The 18,609-nt window shown below is 49.2% G+C and overlaps 1 protein-coding gene across 4 annotated transcripts in view; it reads left to right on the forward strand.

Moving 5' to 3' along the window:
* The window catches only part of LOC144822416 (multidrug and toxin extrusion protein 2-like), a 1,067,040-nt gene that overhangs the window by 1,021,749 nt on the left and 26,682 nt on the right, over positions 1-18,609 (forward strand). The window lies entirely within an intron of this gene.

The raw sequence follows: 18,609 nt of genomic DNA on the forward strand, positions 1-18,609 counted from the left end.
ATTGCAAGTCAACAAGTCATATCTTAATATAAAAGAGGCAAGTTACACTTAGTAAAATCATCAGTTATGTGAAAATTCTCCTATGCAAATTAGATTTTTATTCTAGCCAATTTCAACTACCAAGTTGACTGTACTGAAGCCACTGGCTTCTAAGGTTGCTCTTTTTGATTATATCTGTTGGTTTAAAACAGTCTACCTGATCGTACTCCTCCATTTTTTTAGATAGTTTTTTAAATATCTCCATCTTTCTTCCTTCATAGTTGTACATATACAAATCAAATGAATAATGTTTTCTTCCCATTGGTTGCATAGTCTGAAGGGGATCAACTTAGATGGTCGCAACCACGAAAACGCATGCGTCGATCCTGGAAGATAGCCAAATCTCGCTTTAATAAATATATTTTTAATTTGTGCAGTCCAAGGCGTTTCTAAATAGGGCTGGGCTTTAAGTCCATAACTTAATTTTGTAACTGTTTCTAGCCGGAGATAGGCATATGAACTGTAATGTTGTATCGCAAGCTTTTGAGGCCTATTTACTGCAAGGACAAGTTAGGATAACAGACTAATGTATTAACACATCAGCTTTGTTTGTTCAAATCTTGACTTTGCGATTGTTTATGTGTGTTTATTACCTCTTAATTAACCCTGGGCGAAGCACTACGCTACACTCGCGTAGTTTGCGAAGTTTGCGCAACTTCGGACTATGCGAACTGTCCGTAGCACAGTGCGAACATGTGTAGCGCAGTGCAGCTGTAATTTTTTGCTTGCTCGCGGTCCTCAACATCAAGTTGGCGACCGCGAGCAATCAAAATGACATCCTGGCGAGACTTTTTCCTCGCACGCGATCAGCAACATCAAGTTGCCGATCGCGAGCGTGGAAAATAAACCTCCCGGTGAGATTCTCAACGCGGGGAGGTCAGGTTTCTCATTGTGAGTAGTCGCGTATGCTCGTGACCGCTCGCGATGAGAAACTACCAGTCCACGTTGAGAAAGCTGTTGCTTGAGTGAAAATCTACTCGAGCTGCAGAAAACTACAGCTGGCACTGTTCAAGATTCCATTTTAAATGATTGCACAGTGCCGGATGCTTGTCCGCACTGTGCAATCACTAAAAAGGGCATCTTGCACAGTGCGAACATGCTACTACACAGTTCGCGTAGTGCTACGCATAGCTCGCGTAGTGCGAAGTGCACTTTGCGTAGCTACGCGTAGCGCTACTTCGCGAACTACGCCCAGCCCTACTATTAATATCCTTTTACATAATTAAAAATCCAATGTATATTTTTAAAATTTATATCCATGCATGCCTCACTAATTGTTTTTATACTCTTATTTTATATGTATTGTGGTTTAAGTATAGTTCCCTTAGAAGCACTGCATTAGGATATTTATGAACTGTTCCTCAGGTTATTTGGATGCCCTGTGTTCATTGCAGTCTTCTTTAGGACGTCTCATAATGTGTATGGTAAACAAGACTCCCAGATATAGTCTCTCTAAAACCTAATCGGCTATAACTGCTTCAAGGAATGTACCCCACTTTTTTGTAACATACTGCTATGATGATTCCATAGAAATAACAGATTGTGATTTGTACAATCTGGAATCTTCTGATTATAATACAGATTTCCTGTTTCAGTCATAAATGATAATGTGTAGCGGGGTGGTCATGGTGATCAGGAGCGCAGCCAGAACAGGTACACTCCTTTAAAATGCCAGGGGCCTCATTTATGAGGCCTTGCGTCAGTTTTGCGCCGCCGGTGCGTCACTTTTTGTGACGCACCAGCGGCATAACAAATGCGCCTTGTTGCGCCATATTTAAAAAGTGACGCATCTAGGTAGATGCGTCACTTTTTAAACCCCTGCGCCACATTATACCTGCGTCAGGTATAATGTATGCAGAGGGGGTGTTCACCCGCAAAAAGCCTCGTAATAGTGACGCAGTGAAATCTATGAGATTTCACTGCGTCACTTTTAGGACGCTGTTGCGTCAAAATCTTGCGCGTGCCCCATATGAAAGGATGCATTGCTGGAGTTGCGTCACTTTTGTGACACACTCCAGCAATGCGTGACTTTTGCGCTTACAGATACGTCAGAAATACTGACGTATCTGTAACTCCTTGCGACATGATGCGTCATACTGTAAATATGACGCATCAATCATGTCGCAGGGAGAGCGCACAGAGAAGTGACGCATCGCTGCTTTCACGCAGCGATGCGTCATTTCTCATAAATGAGGCCCCTGGTACTGTGCAGGGAGCTACTGGTTTCAGAGGCTAGAAACAGTCAAGAAAGAACTCATAGAAGGGATGAACATTCTCCTACTAGAGTTTTATTGGACAACTGCAAAGTTAGACTCCACCTGCATTGAGTGAAATTCAACTGCCATATTACAATTTTGCAGCACCCTAATGACTACATTCAGGGTCTACTTAAACATCCGGAAAACCAAGATTTTAAAAATATATCCGTAATATTACACACATTTTATATTTTTAAGGGCATAACTACAGATTAGCCCTTCAGTAATTACCTAATATAAATGTATTCATCACTCTTACTGTGACTGACACGTGCTTTTCTGTACTAATCGAATTTAAAAAGTTTCTCATAACTCATTCTTACTATGCCTAGAGATTGGTTTATTGTTGAACAATCTGTGTTTATATTTAAGCGCCGGTCGATGGAATCCATGGTTTCTAGAAAATGAAAAGAATCTTAGTGATATCTGAACCTTGGTATCTGTGCCGATTTTGAACACTCTCCCCAATAGGGGGCATATTATCAAGGTCCGCTTTTGTGGCTTTAAAAGCCAAGAAAGCGGAGATAAAATTATCTCCCTATTACCAAGCTGTCGCTAAAACCAGTTAGCGACAGCGACCTCTACTGATCGAGGAGAGCGGAACCCCTCGGCAGCCGCACGTCATCGGTGCTCCCGGAGCGGGCTGCAGAGCGCCGGTGGCGGTGGCGGGAGGAGAAGAGCCGGCCTGGCCCTGGGGAGTGAAGGAACGAAGCGCTGTGGAGCCGGCGGAGAGGGGCGACGGAGTAGAGGGGCTTGGAGGCAGTGGGCGAGGGGGGCAAAACTGATACTATCCTGCGCTGCTGAGGTGACGGCATAATCAAGGCACCATTTTGGAGCTCCCGCGCTGTGGATCCCCAGAGACATGAGGGAAAAGAAAGCCCCCTGGGAACAGGAGGCGACCGGACCAGACGAGGCACAGGACCAAAGGCGGTTGGCCATGGACCCAGCTGCTACACTGGCGGCCAAGATGGACACAGTTCTGGCGGCGGTGGAGCGCATTGGATCCACCCTAGAGCAAACCAAGTCGTCGCTAGAGGGACGAATCGATAAAGTTACGTCTGACTTCACATTACTACACGCAGACCACCGTAAGCTGGCGGAGACCGTTACAGAGCAGCGCCAAGTGGTTCAGGAGCTCCAACCTGTGGTGCGCAGCCACGCCACGGCCCTGCAAGACCTGATTGATAGAGTCCACGTACTGGAAGACCGCGCCGAGGATGCGGAAGGGCGCTCTTGGCGCAACAACGTCCGCGTAGTGGGCCTACCTGAAGGAGAAGAAGGGGCGGCACCAGAGCGATACACCGAGTCGTTGGCTGAGAACGATCCTGCCGCCTGGGGTGCTGTTTCAGCAGTTCATGGTGGAAAGGGCGCACAGGGTGCCTGCGCAGGCCCAGAGGGTGGGAGACAGACCCTGTCCGTTCCTCTTCAAGCTCCTCAACTACAGAGACCGGGACACGGTACTCGGGGAAACGCGGAAGATGAGCAACCTACAGGTGGGCAACAGTTGTGTAATGCTTTTCCCGGACTACACAGCGGCGACGCAGAAGAGGAGGGGCTCCTATGGGGCAGTGAAGAAACAGCTCAGGATCTGGACTTGCCCTATTCGCTGCTCTTCCCCTCAAGGCTGCGAGTGGTCTCGGAAGGGGGCACACGCTTCTTTGACACCCCCACGGAAGTCTGGGATTGGCTGGAGGAGACCGGACAATGGTCAGGGACGCAACCAGAGGCCCCTGCAGGCGGAGGCTGGCAAGAGCAACCCTCCAGGAAGAGGAGAAGGAAGAGGGGGGCGAAGAGGGGAATAGATTGATTCCTGACCCAGACCTGAGGCGGAAGCCGGGTGCTGGAGGTACTTCGTATTTGTAGATCTGTACAATTTTAAAACCCTTTTTGTGTGGTGTCACTGATTAGAATTGTTACTTTTAAAACCTGAAACTTGATTGTGCACGCAGCCGATCTTAAACGCTGTCGCGCACTTACACTCACCTTCAGACGCCGCCATCAGTACAGGCGTGCGAGATTAGCCACGCCCACCTGACAGGCCACGCCCACTTGCCCGCTATATAAACGCGCTGAAAGCCAGCGTCCAGTATTGATTCCTGACCCAGACCTGAGGCGGAAGCCGGGTGCTGGAGGTACTTCGTATTTGTAGATCTGTACAATTTTGAAACCCTTTTTGTGTGGTGTCACTGATTAGAATTGTTACTTTTAAAACCTGAAACTTGATTGTGCACGCAGCCGATCTTAAATGCTGTCGCGCACTTACACTCACCTTCAGACGCCGCCATCAGTACAGGCGTGCGAGATTAGCCACGCCCACCTGACAGGCCACGCCCACTTGCCCGCTATATAAACGCGCTGAAAGCCAGCGTCCAGTATTGATTCCTGACCCAGACCTGAGGCGGAAGCCGGGTGCTGGAGGTACTTCGTATTTGTAGATCTGTACAATTTTAAAACCCTTTTTGTGTGGTGTCACTGATTAGAATTGTTACTTTTAAAACCTGAAACTTGATTGTGCACGCAGCCGATCTTAAACGCTGTCGCGCACTTACACTCACCTTCAGACGCCGCCATCAGTACAGGCGTGCGAGATTAGCCACGCCCACCTGACAGGCCACGCACCCTCCTCCCCTCTATATAATGTGTATGTTTAGGAAGCGCAGCGGACGAGCGCAGCGGGAGCGCCGTTTACGCGCCGAAGGCGCGCCTAAGGCAAGCCCGTCTGCGCCCGTCCGCTCCAAGACCGCGACAGGCGCAGGAGATCCTGCCCGCTCCTCCCCGTACATCCACTATCAGCCCAGTGAGCTCAAACTCCTACAGAGCTCCAAGCGCTGTCCCTGCACTTTTGATCCCGCCACTCTTACCAGCCCAGTTAGCTGCAAACTGTGCTGTTGGACCTCTACCTATTCAGACCCCATTCCAGCTGCCTCATCACTCCCCAACGCTTCCAAACCTTTATTCAAAGGAGGACTAATCAATGCACGTTCTATGTGCAAACACAATCAAGACATACACGATCTAATCATCGACTTAGATCTTGATTGCTTAATGATCACTGAAACCTGGTTAACGGAAGAAAGTAACCCCGATATTGCTATCGCACTACCCCACGGTTACTCGTTCTTCAGACAGGACAGGGCTAAAGGGAGAGGTGGTGGGGTCGCCATTATACTTAGAAACAACTTTTCCTGCCATACTTTCAATCTAGATCCACTAAAAAAAAACGAAGGTTTAGGTTTTTCAATTAAGTTAAATGAACACACCTCCTTCTCAGGTGGCCTTGTTTATCGTCCACCCGGAAACGCCACTGAATTTCTTGACTCGTTATGTGACGCCTTGGGACATTTCTCCCTAAGATACTCACATTTTACCCTACTTGGCGACTTCAATCTACACCTTGAATCTAATACCGACGCACAATCCGTCAATTTTTCCCAAACTCTGGATTTGTTTAAAATCCAACAACTCGTCACTCTTCCTACTCACTCCCTTGGTCATACCCTGGATGGTGTATGCACCAACCTTTCTTCCTTAGTCACCCTCTCCCCCTTGCCACAGATCTGGTCGGACCACTCTTTGATCCCATTCCATATTAAAACTGCGAATCCACCCTCTTGCAAGAAAGCCAACCCCCTTCTCACTAATTCCACCAATTGGAAGAAGGTCCAAGAAAACTTTAGCCTCAAACCCCTAACGCCTCATCAATCCCCCATTCTATCAGGGAACGTCGAAACAGACGCCGACCTCTTTCACAACTGGCTCTCCGAGGAAATTAAGTCCAGACTCCCCCCCAAGCGTCCCGGCTCCTCCCATCAAAAAATCAGAACCAAAGCTCCTTGGTTCACACTAGATCTAGCTAACGCTCATTTGCTATGTAGGAAAGCTGAACGGAAATGGCGAAAGACATACGATGAGGCAAATCGTCTTGCCTACACCCTTATAAGGAAAACTTATCTCTCTAAAATTAAAACAGCAAAAAAAAACTTTTACGTTAATGCCATTACAGACGCCAACCAAAAACAAAACGCGCTATTCAAAATAGTAAAATCATTCACCCAACCCAAAGCTCTCCTACCGGAAATACCCCCATCCCAGAACCTTTGTGATCAAATCTCTGACTATTTCGAAGATAAAATTGCCTCCATTCAAAACAATTTCCTCACCCCTGATACCCCCCCGGCTTTCCCCCCACCAAACCCTAGCACTGGTATCCTTTGCAGCTTTTTACCGGCCACTCTAATGCAGACCAGAGAAATCATCCTTGCATGCAAATCTGGCTCGCCTTCTGATCCCTGTCCCCCTAAAATTCTGCACCAACTTATTGAGGAGCTGAATCCTATGATCAACCAAATAGTTAATTCTTCACTCCTCACAGGGTCAGTTCCCAGCCGATGGAAAAAGGGAACTGTCAAACCCCTTATGAAAAAGGCCAACAAATCCCCAACAGATCTGACTAACCTCCGCCCAATCTCCCTACTCCCTGCTTTAGGAAAAATAATGGAGCAGCTAGTCTACAGACAGTTAAAACGCCATCTGGAAGAAAACAACATTCTCCATTCCAAACAATCAGGTTTCCGTCCAAATCATTCGACTGAAACTGCACTGATAGAACTATCAGATACCATCAAAATGTTACAAGACCAGAGGAAAAATGCCATTCTCATCCTCCTCGATCTATCAGCGGCGTTTGATACCATCTCCCACTCCATCCTCATCAGTAGACTGATGGATATTGGCGTCTCCGATACTGTTTTAGCTTGGATTAAATCTTTCCTTACCGATCGCTCACAAACGGTCACCCTAGGTCCTTTCCACTCGAAAGAGAAGACGGTCACATCTGGTGTACCACAGGGGTCCATCTTAAGCCCCCTCCTTTTCAATATATATCTCATTCCACTCTTATCTCTGATCGATTCCTTTGGTATACCAGTCACCTCGTACGCCGATGACACACAACTCATCGTGCCTTTAGAAAACAACTCCACAGATGCCGAACTCAATCTTAAACTCTGTCTAACCGAAGTCTTCTGCTGGATGGATCGCAACCATCTAAAATGTAATTCCAGCAAAACGGAGATCCTTCCTATTGGAAAAAATGCGTCCTTCTGTCCTACCCTTTGGTGGCCAGATGATTCAGCCGCTCCCCCTCAGACTGTTACATCCGCCAGAAATCTTGGTGTTATCTTTGACTCGGACCTTTCCTTCGACATACATGCAAGAACGGTAGCCGGAAAATGCTTTTGAATCATTAAATCACTTAGAAAGTTTTTTAATCTCCTCCCTACCGAAGCTAGGAAAACTGTGACAGTGGCGCTCATCATCTCCCGCCTAGATTATTGCAACGGACTTCTGGCAGGGGCAAAAAAGAACACGCTATCCAAACTTCAAAGTGTGCTTCACTCCGCTGCCAGATTGGTACTCAGGTTACCTCGCAGAACTTCTATATCTGCTGCACTACGTACACTGCACTGGCTGCCTCTCCACAAGAGAATCTTCTTCAAAATTCTTATCATCGCCTTCCGCGCCTTCAATAAAACTGGTCCTAAGTACCTCTCCAGACGATTTCCCCACTACACCCCTAGTCGCTCTCTCCGTTCGTCACAGGATAAGCTCATCCTCCCTATCAAATATAACTTAAAGACCAAGGGCGGCAAAACCCTTAGCTCTCTGGCTATTAAGGCATGGAACAACCTGCCCAAAACCCTCCGCCATCAGACGCTGGAAAAATCCTTCAGAAAGCTTTTAAAAACCTGGATTTTTAACCTCCCTGATGACTACGCCAAAGCAGCTATCTAACCCCCCCCGTAACCTTCAGGTTTGACCAGTCAGAATCTGCAGCGCCAAGATGCTCCCTCCGGAGCGAACGTTGCGCTCTATAAATACAGCCTCAATATCAATATCAATATCAATATCAATATCAATAGGCCTGGGACCGGCGGCGCCCAGCCGGGAGAAGATACGACAGGAGCGACAGGAGGCTCTGGAGGCGGTCGCAACATTGGGAGCGGGGACAGGAACTGGCAGACCGGAGCACGGGCAGCAACACGGTGCTGAGGCCAGCGGATCTTCCTCGCCATCTACAGTAATGTCGGACAACGTTCTGCAGCCGATGGTGACGCCCCAGACAGCGGACTATATAGTGTGATGGCCGACGAATACACGATGGACTACCTCATGACTGGTGTTGTTGTGCAAAGATCCATGGTATCCTTTGAATGTCTGCTGACACATGCTGATGGGAAATACTGCTGTCTCGGAGCCACACGCACACGCGCAGACACAGTAATAGGTCCCGCTAACGCACTGCAGATACACAGCCGCGCATTCCACCAGATCACAAGTTTGTGCCTCCGCGCGCGAAGTGACACACACGGGTGGCTCGCATGAGCCGACACGCTTCACTGCAGGCGGTAACCCAACCACACCCCAACAGCGCTGGGGCCTTGTCAAAGGAGGTCCCTTGATACCACCACTGACTGCGGGTCCCCCAACCGCACACACGTTGACACTGAGCGATATTTTGGTTACACAGTCTGGACACACTCTCCCTTGGGAGTACGCCCATAAAGTTACACAGTTAATTTCTGTTCACATGTTTCAGATACGGCACTTAGTGATTCCCGACCGAGAATCCACCCCCAGACCTCACAGATGCGCCTCCGGCCCCCCCGGGTGAATACGTCGCAGCACCACTCATGGCATGTACTAACGTCATGACCTGGAATATCCGAGGCATGCACACCCCATCACTTCGGGACGTACATGCAGCGACATCACACGAGGATTGCGCTCCTCCAAGAAACGCACATGTCCAGAGTGGAGTTGAAGAGACTTCGCAGGCGATAGAGGGGACAACTGTATGGCACGACCTATTCAGCACATGCGCGAGGCACTCTGATATGGGTGAATGCGGGAGTTCCCTTCGTACATGCTGACACGCAGGTAGACACGGAAGGGCGATACACTTTTGTGAGGGGGAGGCTTAATGGGCAAGAAATACTACTGGGCTCTATTTACGCCCCTAACACGGGGCAACCCGCCTTCCTGGAGTCCCTGAACCACGCCCTTCAGCAATACGCGGGTCTGCCCTGGTTGCTGGGGGGTGACTACAATATGGTGCTGGACACACAGTTAGACCGCTCCTACCCGCCCCTGCGCGCAGTAGCAGCGACCTCAGCGGCACACGCCCTCAGAGACTGGCTGACACATTGGGACATTCAAGACCTCTGGCGTACCCAACACACCACAGACAAAATATACTCCTATTACTCGGCGGTGCACGGCCTCCATGTTAGACTAGACAGAATAGTGGGCTCCTCAGTCCCTGCTCCCGCTCTTAACCAAGTCAGAATATTTGGGTAGGACGCACTCGGACCATAACCCCTTGTGGTTCCAGATTTGCTGGGCGGCAGATCGACCTCCGGTGCCCACATGGCGCCGGCAGGCGGCTGCGCTGGAGGATGCGGAGTTCAGATCATCCCTGGGTAATGCCTTTCTCTCCTACTTTGAGGAAAATGGGGACACAGCGAGCGACCCTATGGTGGAGTGGGACGCCCATAAGGCGACTATATGGAGGCACTGCATAGGGACCGCGTGGAACATCCGGGCGACGGTATCCGCGTCACTGACCCGCATAGAATCCGAGCTCCAGCAGTACGAGCGTGAGGGGGAGGGAGCGGGTAGACATACACTTAAGCTAGGGGAGCTTCAAGGTGAGCATGCGGTCCTCTTTGAAAGACTGAGGTGCCACAACTATGCAGCGCATACGGCCAAGACACATGTGAAAGCAGATAGGGCAGGTCGCTTGCTTGCCTGGCTGATACAGACCGTGGAGCGCAGGGCGCCGATTGATGCCATCCGATTGGGTGATGGTACGGTGGTGTACACACAGCGCGAAATACACCAAGCGTTTACTGAGCACTACCGGGACCTCTACAGGGCTCGGGGCACCGGCCGGGACCATGCGGTGGCTGACCTTCTCGAGCTGATCACGCTGCCCAAACTCACTGATGCACAGACAGAGGACCTCGGTGCCCCGCTCACACTGGAGGAGGTGGGTGATGCGATACAGGCGCTGGCAACCGGGAAAACGCCGGGGCCGGACGGCCTGCCAGCCGAATACTACAAAGCAAATAGAGATGTCTTGGCACCGTGGCTGCTTCAGATGTATCGGGCGTCGATAACTGACGGTAGGCGTCCTCCCTCCCTGGGAGAGGCATTCTTGGTGTCCATACCCAAACCTGGCAGGGATCCGATGTCCCTGACCTCGTATCGCCCGTTAGCGATGCTCAACACGGACTATAAAATACTAGCCAAGATGCTCGCTGAAAGCTTGGCACCATTGGTCCCGCACCTGGTCCACGTCCCTGAATCTCAGGCAGTACTTTCGCGTGGCGACGGAGGCATCAGCGGTGTGGCCTAGAGCAGGGTGCCTGATAATAGACCTGGAGCGGGCATTCGATAGTCTCGAGTGGAGTTATCTTCGGGCGGTGTTGGAGGCGTACGAACTAGACAGGGAATTTCTGGAGATGGTGGGACTTCTCTATAGGAACCCCGTGGTCCGCGTCCGGCTGGGACCATACGTCTCAGAGGAGGTGGCGGTGGGCAGGGGCACCCGGCAGGGATGTCCTCTGTCGCCGCTGCTTTTTGCGCTAGCCATCGAACCTCTAGCGGCAGCCATGAGGCAACTGCTGGCTGACTGGATCCCATTAGGAGACGGTACACATCAGGTGTCCCTATACGCAGACGATCAAGGACGTGAACAGTATGCCGGAACGACTTGCCCCACTGCTGAGCCGATTTGCCGATCTCTCCGGGCTTCGAGTTAACGCGGGTAAGTCCTGCCTATACGCCTTTAATAGCGGGGTGGAAGACCCGGAGTATTGCCTACAGGGCACGAGAGTGCAGTGGCACATGGACACGTTTAAATATCTGGGGATCCAGATTCACCGGCAGCCAGAGGACCTGCTGGAAGGTAACTTAGGAAGGGCGGTTACAGCGCTCAGGGCGCAGATAGGCTTTTGGTCCACGCTCCCTCTGACGCCCACGGGCAGGGTCGCTTTGACAAAATGGTGATGCTTCCTTGCCTTCTATACTATTTTGCGAACCTTCCTCTGTTCGTGCCTGCTTCCTTTTTCTCCAAGCTCAACGGGACACTACGTGACTTCGTATGGGGCGCGTCCCGACACCGGCTGGCCCTCGGGAAACTATTTCTCCCCACAGACAAAAGTGGCCTAGCAGCCCCCTGCTTTGAGAACTACTATCTGGCAGCGCAACTCCAATGGATTGCCCGCTGGCTGGCAGACAGGGGGAGGGAGGACACCGCCACAAGCGAGCTGCCATACACCATGGAAAGGATTATGGCGCTGTTTCACCCACTGGCAGCCAGGGCTAGGCCTACACCACTTCTCTTGGGGGTGGCATACAAGTGCTTCCGCAGGGCACTATACCTCACGAGGAAGGTGCTCCCATATGCGCCCGCGGTGCTGCTGGAGGGCTCTCCGGGAGGTGAGGGAGTTCTCACGCATGCTCGTGCAGTGGCAGGAGGCAGAGGTGCAAACACTGGGCGACCTATACCAAGATGGAGTCCTGATCCCCTTCGAGACGCTGGTTGCGGAGGCTGGGCTACCCCCGGGGGGATTCCTAATGCATAGGTCGCTCACAGCCCGGATGGTGATGGAGTGGGGCGACATTACGGAGGAGCCAGCGCAACATCTCACGATACAGTACCTCCATGTCATGGGCAGAGGCAGACACCTCATCAAATGGTTTGCCGCGTCCCTACGGTTGCACACAGAGCTGGACTTGGCCCCCCTCCGCGGGAAGTGGGAGCGGGACATGGGACGGCCACTGGCGGATACAGAATGGGAACGGATGCTCAAGAGCCCGGTGCGCATCCCCAGAAACATGCGCTTTCGCCAGATTCAGGTATATATAGTCCACAGGGCCTACCTCACCCCAGCCTTAATCAACAAGTATTTTAATAGGGCGGACGCGTCTTGCCCCCGATGCGGTGAGCTAGGCACGGACCTCCTCCACCTCTTGTGGCGCTGCTCACGACTTCACACTTACTGGAGGGAGGTCCGTGCCCGGCTTGTGCAATGCACTGGCCGCGTAATCCCCTGCGACTGGCCTGAATTCCTCTTACACCACTTCAAGCGGTCGCCAACTACCAAGGCGTCGTTCCGATTCCTAGACCTGGGATTAGTCACGGCGGTGAGACTCCTCACGAAACGATGGAAGGCGAGGGACCCACCCAGTGTGCAGGCGTGGACCCTGTGTCTCCTGTCGTGGGGCCGCGCAGAGTGGACTGTCATTAGAAGAGAGGAAACAGTGGGAATCTGCAGAGAGCCTATGGCGGAATGTTGGGAGGGTATGCTCAACACACTGCAGGCAGCAGGGACCAACATGGCTGAGGCGGGGGACACAGTGGGCGGACTGGATAATCATGGGGAGGAGTGCGTGTCGAACACTAATAACAGCACGGCCAGCAGTAACACTGCCAATATCGCGTAGGCGGGGGCCCATGGTCGGAACATTGTGAGGGTGCAATGGACACGGTGAACATACATACATACACCGAGAGTGAGGGGACGGAGACCGGGGGGGGCGCGGGAGGCAGGTTAGATAAGATAAAATGAAGTAATAAGCACACGTTTACTGACCGGAGGAGGGGGAGGGGGACCTCGGGGATGGGAATGGAGGAATGTTTTGTTTTGAGCACAGATGGTAAAGCTGTATCTTGTTATTATGGTTTCTTGCAAAGGTTGCAGTTGCAACTGAGTTATGTCTATATGTACTGGCACTCCAGGCGGAAATGAGACGTAAAGACTCACACAGGACACGGCCCTGTACGGAGAAACGGCTCAGTCGCCTACCGTACACGACACGCTAAAACAGCGTCTTAGTAACACAAGGTGCTGTTGGGGCGCTGTTAGATGAATGCTACTGATACTGTGTTTGAAGTACATGATGTGCGAACTGTGTTGTTGGAAATGATATTGAAATGCCAATAAAAAGAGTTGACAAAAAAAAAGGGATGGTAAGGGAGAATGCCTTGCACAATGGTAATTTGACAGGTGTCATACAGTGGTTACATCAGGTATGTTGATGCACAGCATTTGTTCTACTGGTATTGTAGTACAGTTATTGATGATAGATTTTGGCTGGGGATGATATTGGTAGTCTAGGGAGGACTGACCCAAGGTGGCTTAAAGGATGAGGCTTATTTCTTAATAGACGCAGCACTAATTTGGTTTGTTTGTGCCTCCCTCCAGGTCAGGCAACCACATTCCTTGAAGACTCGGACTGAGTGGTCGTTACTATTTCCAGAACACATTATAGTACAGTATAGTTTTAGAGGGTAGTATGGGTGGGTGTCTGCTGGGGGTAGGGAAACATGGAGTTACTATGTATACAGGTTTGGAAAATAGTTACAAGACAATGAGTTATACTATATGTGTTTAAGAATATCAACTGAAAGTCATTTTGTTTAGATGGACTGAGTAATGTTCAGAAGCGTAGGAAACATATGCATACTCCTATACAGTATTTATAAATGTAAGCGATGTTGCTATTGTTTTTCATAAGAAGAGATAAGTACTTAAGGAAAATATAAATCTGTTACTCAAGGTAAATGGATACTCAAAAGAGGGAAGACCATGGTGTTCACTGGTCATGATTTATGCACTGATTTAAAATACTGTTATTGTAAAATCTGACCTTGTGGCAGAGAGACTATCCTGCACCTGTTGCCTTGGCAGGTGACAATTTTAATTTCGGCACATGTGTAATGGTTTACATGGGTGCTAATTTGAAGGATAAGCAAGCCCGACATGCTCCATGAAAGATATCAAAATGCAGAAGCTGAATGATGTAAGGTGGTTAAATATTCCAAGGGTATCCGGATATATTTTTGTGACTATAAGTGTCAGAGCAAATCAATTATTGGCTAACGTTTGGTCCCTGATCACAGTTTTATTGCAATAGAACCTGTGGATATAATTATGCTTTGGCTATGTGCCTATGTTAGTTGTTGCTCAAATATTTAAGCGTTCTCCAACAATTTGAATAAACCCTATATAAAATCAGATATTAACGTGAGATCTCGCTATCTAGGCTTGACCTTCCTAAAAACTCTTAGAATATTAGTTTAAATAATTGGCCAACATTCAGGTATATGAAGTTTTTAAGTCCATCCAGACTATTTAATCTGTGAAATCCCTATTCGTTGAAGGAATCAGTAATGACTACTATAAGATTCTGGCTGAACAGCTGTTCTTAGTAGCGGTTAAATATTGAATTCAGTACTGGCTGAAGGGCCAATTTTACCTTTAAAAAGGGTGTTCACATTTAACCTTCATTGCTATGACAAATAGAGGTAACTATGTAACGCTTATCATCTAATCACTGTACTTAATAGACACATCAAACAATTCATGGAGGTCGTAGCCATGTAACTAGCTAGGCTTATTTGAGATTCCAGTACATTGGATCAGGCAGAATTTATCACAGAAATTATACTTTCTAATAATGAATGAATGAATGAATGAATGAATGAATGAAATTATTTGTTGAGCGCACGATGGCCAAACGGCTTCCTGGCGCTGGGAGGACTCGGGAGCAGAATAAACAGGGCCAGGGAGGATTAGCAGGGGTAGGCTAAGGAAAACAAGAATGTTTTAAGCGCTTTACGAAAATGTGAGAAGATAGGGATAGAACGCATAGAAAGAGGAAGAGAATTCCAGAACCGGGGTGCAAGAACAGAAAATCTAGACCCACCGGTGTGAGTTTTGCGGAAACGGGGAACAGTGAGGAGGGCAGAAGAAGATGAGCGGACAGTACGGACAGGGGTGTGGGAAGAGATAAGAGAGTTGATGAACGCCGGTGCAGAGCGATCAAGGGCCCGGTAAACAAGGCAACCTAATTTGAACAAGGATCTCTGCGGAATGGGTAACCAGTGAAGGGATTTGAGGACAGGAGTGATGTGGTGAGATTTGGGCAGGTGAAAAATGAGACGGGCAGCCTGATTCTGGATTGCTTGAAGACGGCGGGTTTCGTAGGCAGGAATACCCACGAAAAAGCTGTTGCCATAATCGAGGCGAGAAGTGATGAGGGCAGAAATGATAATTTTAAGAGATTCAAGGGAAAAAAAACGGGAAATTTTTCGGATCAGCCGAAGGGAGAAAAAGCAGGAAGATACTACAGCACTGACCTGGCCGTGCATGGACAGGTCCTGGCTGACCTTGATGCCCAATGTTTTAACAGAAGCAACCGGGGTGGGAGGGGGGCCGAGGGTGGGGGGCCAGAAAGCAGAGGACCAAGGGCTGGATGAGCCGCCAGTCAGGACAAGCTCAGTCTTATCTGGATTGAGCTTGAGATGATTGACGCCCATCCAACCAGAAATAAAGACCATAGTGGAACGAAAGAAGGATAGGGAGTGAGAAGGAGAGGAAAGGTCAAAGACAAGCTGGAGGTCATCTGCGTAATTAAACACCGAGACCCCCAGCTGAAGGAGAGAAGAAATAAGTGGGTGAATGTAAAGATTGAAGAGAAGTGGAGAGAGGGAAGACCCTTGGGGAACCCCACAGGGCACCGGAAGGGGGGGAGCAGAAAAACCGGGGAGGTGAACAGCTTGTGAACGTCCTGTTAGAAAGGACGTAATCCAGGAGAGGGCAGGGCCTCTAATGCCCGCTGCGCTGACACGGTCCAAGAGAATGTTATGGTCGACCGTGTCAAATGCAGTGGACAGGTCGAGGAGAACCAAAGCTTGGGGAGAATTAATGTCAGCCTTGGCTTTCAGCTCGTCAAGAACGGCGAGCACCACAGATTCGGTCGAGTGACCCGAGCGAAAACCTGCTGGGTGAGAAGCAAGAAGGTGGTTCTGCTCAACGTAGGTAGAAAGACAAGAGGTGACATAAGATTCCAGAATTTTAGCAAGGTAGGGAAGAAGAGAAATGGGCCTGAAGTTAGAAGGGAGGGAGGAATCGAGACCGGGTTTTTTGAGAATAGGGGAGACAATAGCAGATTTAAATGAAGAAGGGACCGATCCAGTGGAGAGAGAGGCGTTGAGAAGGGAAAGAGGGGTAGCAGGGCAAGAAGAAAAGAGAGTTTTAAGAATGCGAGCAGGGGCACAGTCGGTGGGAGAGCCGGATTTGATTTTAGTGAGCAGGATTAAGAAGGAGTCCAGGGAAAGGGGTGGGAAGGAGGAGAAGGAGGAATTGGACGCAGAGGGGACAGAATGAAGCGGAGTGAAAGGAGTGATAGAAATGTTAGATTTAATTTTAACGATCTTTTCAATGAAGAAGTCGTTTAAGGAAGAACAAAGAGCCTGAGAGGGAGTAAAATTAGGGCAGGCACGATCAGAAGTAGCCAAATTTTTGACTAAGGAGAAGATCTCTTTAGATTTGTTAGACGAAAGGATTACTTGTTCCGAGAAATACTTGGACTTAGTCTCGAGAATGGCTTTCTTGTACTCCTTAAGAAGAGATTTATATTTCTCCTTGAGGTCGGGGCAGTAGCTACGGCGCCAAAGGCGCTCAGAGCGTCTAAGTTCCAATTTAAGGGCCTTGAGCTCAGAGTTAAACCAACGGTGAGCCTCGTGGGGACGGATGGACTTAACTAGCTTAAGGGGGGCTACAAGATCGCAGGCAGACGATAACCAGTTGTCAACTGCGGCGGCCTGTGAGTCAAGGGAAGTGCCAGTGAGGTCAGGGGGAGAAGAGGCGAGGGAATGAGAAAGGGAAGACAGGTCAGCACGATTCCAGCTACGTGCAAAAACATTCTTGGGACGAGGGTGTTTGTGAGGGGGACCAATGTTGATAGTAAAGGAGATGAGAGAGTGGTCGGACCAGGTGCAAGGGAGAATGCTGGGGGAAGAAACTATGTCTGGGGATGACCAAACTTGGTCCAGAATGTGTCCAAGATTGTGAGTAGGGGACAGTACATGGGACTTAAAATTCAGACATAAGAGAGTAGCCGTGAAGTCCTTGGACGCTAGGTCCTCCCTGGGGTCACCTGGCCAGTAATTAAAGTCGCCTAGGAGGAAGATGGAAGAATTGTTGACTACAAGGGTAGCGAGAAGTTCCTGCAGGGAGGCCACAAACAGAGGCATACTCAGGGGGGGGCGATAGACAAGGACGACAGTAAGAGGCGCGGAAAGATTGGTGGAGCGGGCGACCAGAAAGTCCACCCCAGCTATAGAAGGTTGTGAAAGAGGCTGAAATTGAAGGGTGGATCGAGCGATCATAGCGACACCCCCCCCGGTCTTGCCGTCGGGGCGATCGGCCCGGAGGGCGTAATAAGAGTCGGGGAGGATGGCTAGAATGTCAGGGAGAGAGGCCTCAGAGAACCATGTTTCCGTTAGGAACAGAATATCCGGGGAGTCGGTGGTAAGAAGGTTGAACAGTTCCAGGTGATGCTTGCCTGCCGAGCGAGTGTTAAGAAGGTAGGCAGAGGCAGTGTGAGAAAATAGTGAGGTAGTAATGGGGGGAGGTCTAATGTCCTGGGTAGGCAAGGCTGAGGCACGGGCTGAGTGGGGGACATAGATGAATAACACTCATTACTTCACAGAATCTTTACATTTAATATCAATATTTCTGGATGCAGCAGAAATGTTTGCTCTGGTAAACTGGGCATATTCATGCTCAACCTTGAAAAGGTTTTCCCATCCAGTTAATTAGAAAGATCACTTGGATTTATAAAGCTGTGACTCTACTGTTAATTGGCATTGGAGCAGGTGCTGAGCAAACTGAAATGTGTTGAGGGACTAGACAGGGCTGCCCATCATCCCCTCTTGCATTATTACTACCAGTAGAATGATTAGCTATTTTACTTTACTGATTCCTGACACCATCCCTCCCTAAACTGAAAAGAATGATAATATGTATTTTCAATTTCAGAAAAGTGTCAGGCTACAGGGCAAAGACTAGCAAAACTCAGATTTCATTGATATAAGTGACTAGAAATGTAATTCCTCACATTTTTGGGCTAGGCAACATATATTGTTCCATTAGATATGTAGGAGTGATAGTGTCAGTGAATTCTACTTGGCTTTCCCACTGAATTATCAGCCTTTGATGAACAAGATAAAAAACCAACTGCAATCATATGGATACATCTATTAACTATTGTTCAGAACTGTAGTTACATTTAAATGTTTTTTAATATGATTTTGAATCCAAGCCTTTCCTTGCCAGCTAACAAATATCTTTGCAGTACATGTTTAGTAAGTCTATGGGATGGGATATTACCCAAAATGAGTTTGAAAAAGGCAACTCAAGTCCTAGATAAGCAGGGATGATCCTTCCCTGACTTT

Source organism: Lissotriton helveticus, chromosome 3_1 (genome assembly GCF_964261635.1).
Source record: "Lissotriton helveticus chromosome 3_1, aLisHel1.1, whole genome shotgun sequence".
Classification (NCBI taxonomy): Eukaryota; Metazoa; Chordata; class Amphibia; order Caudata; family Salamandridae; genus Lissotriton; species Lissotriton helveticus.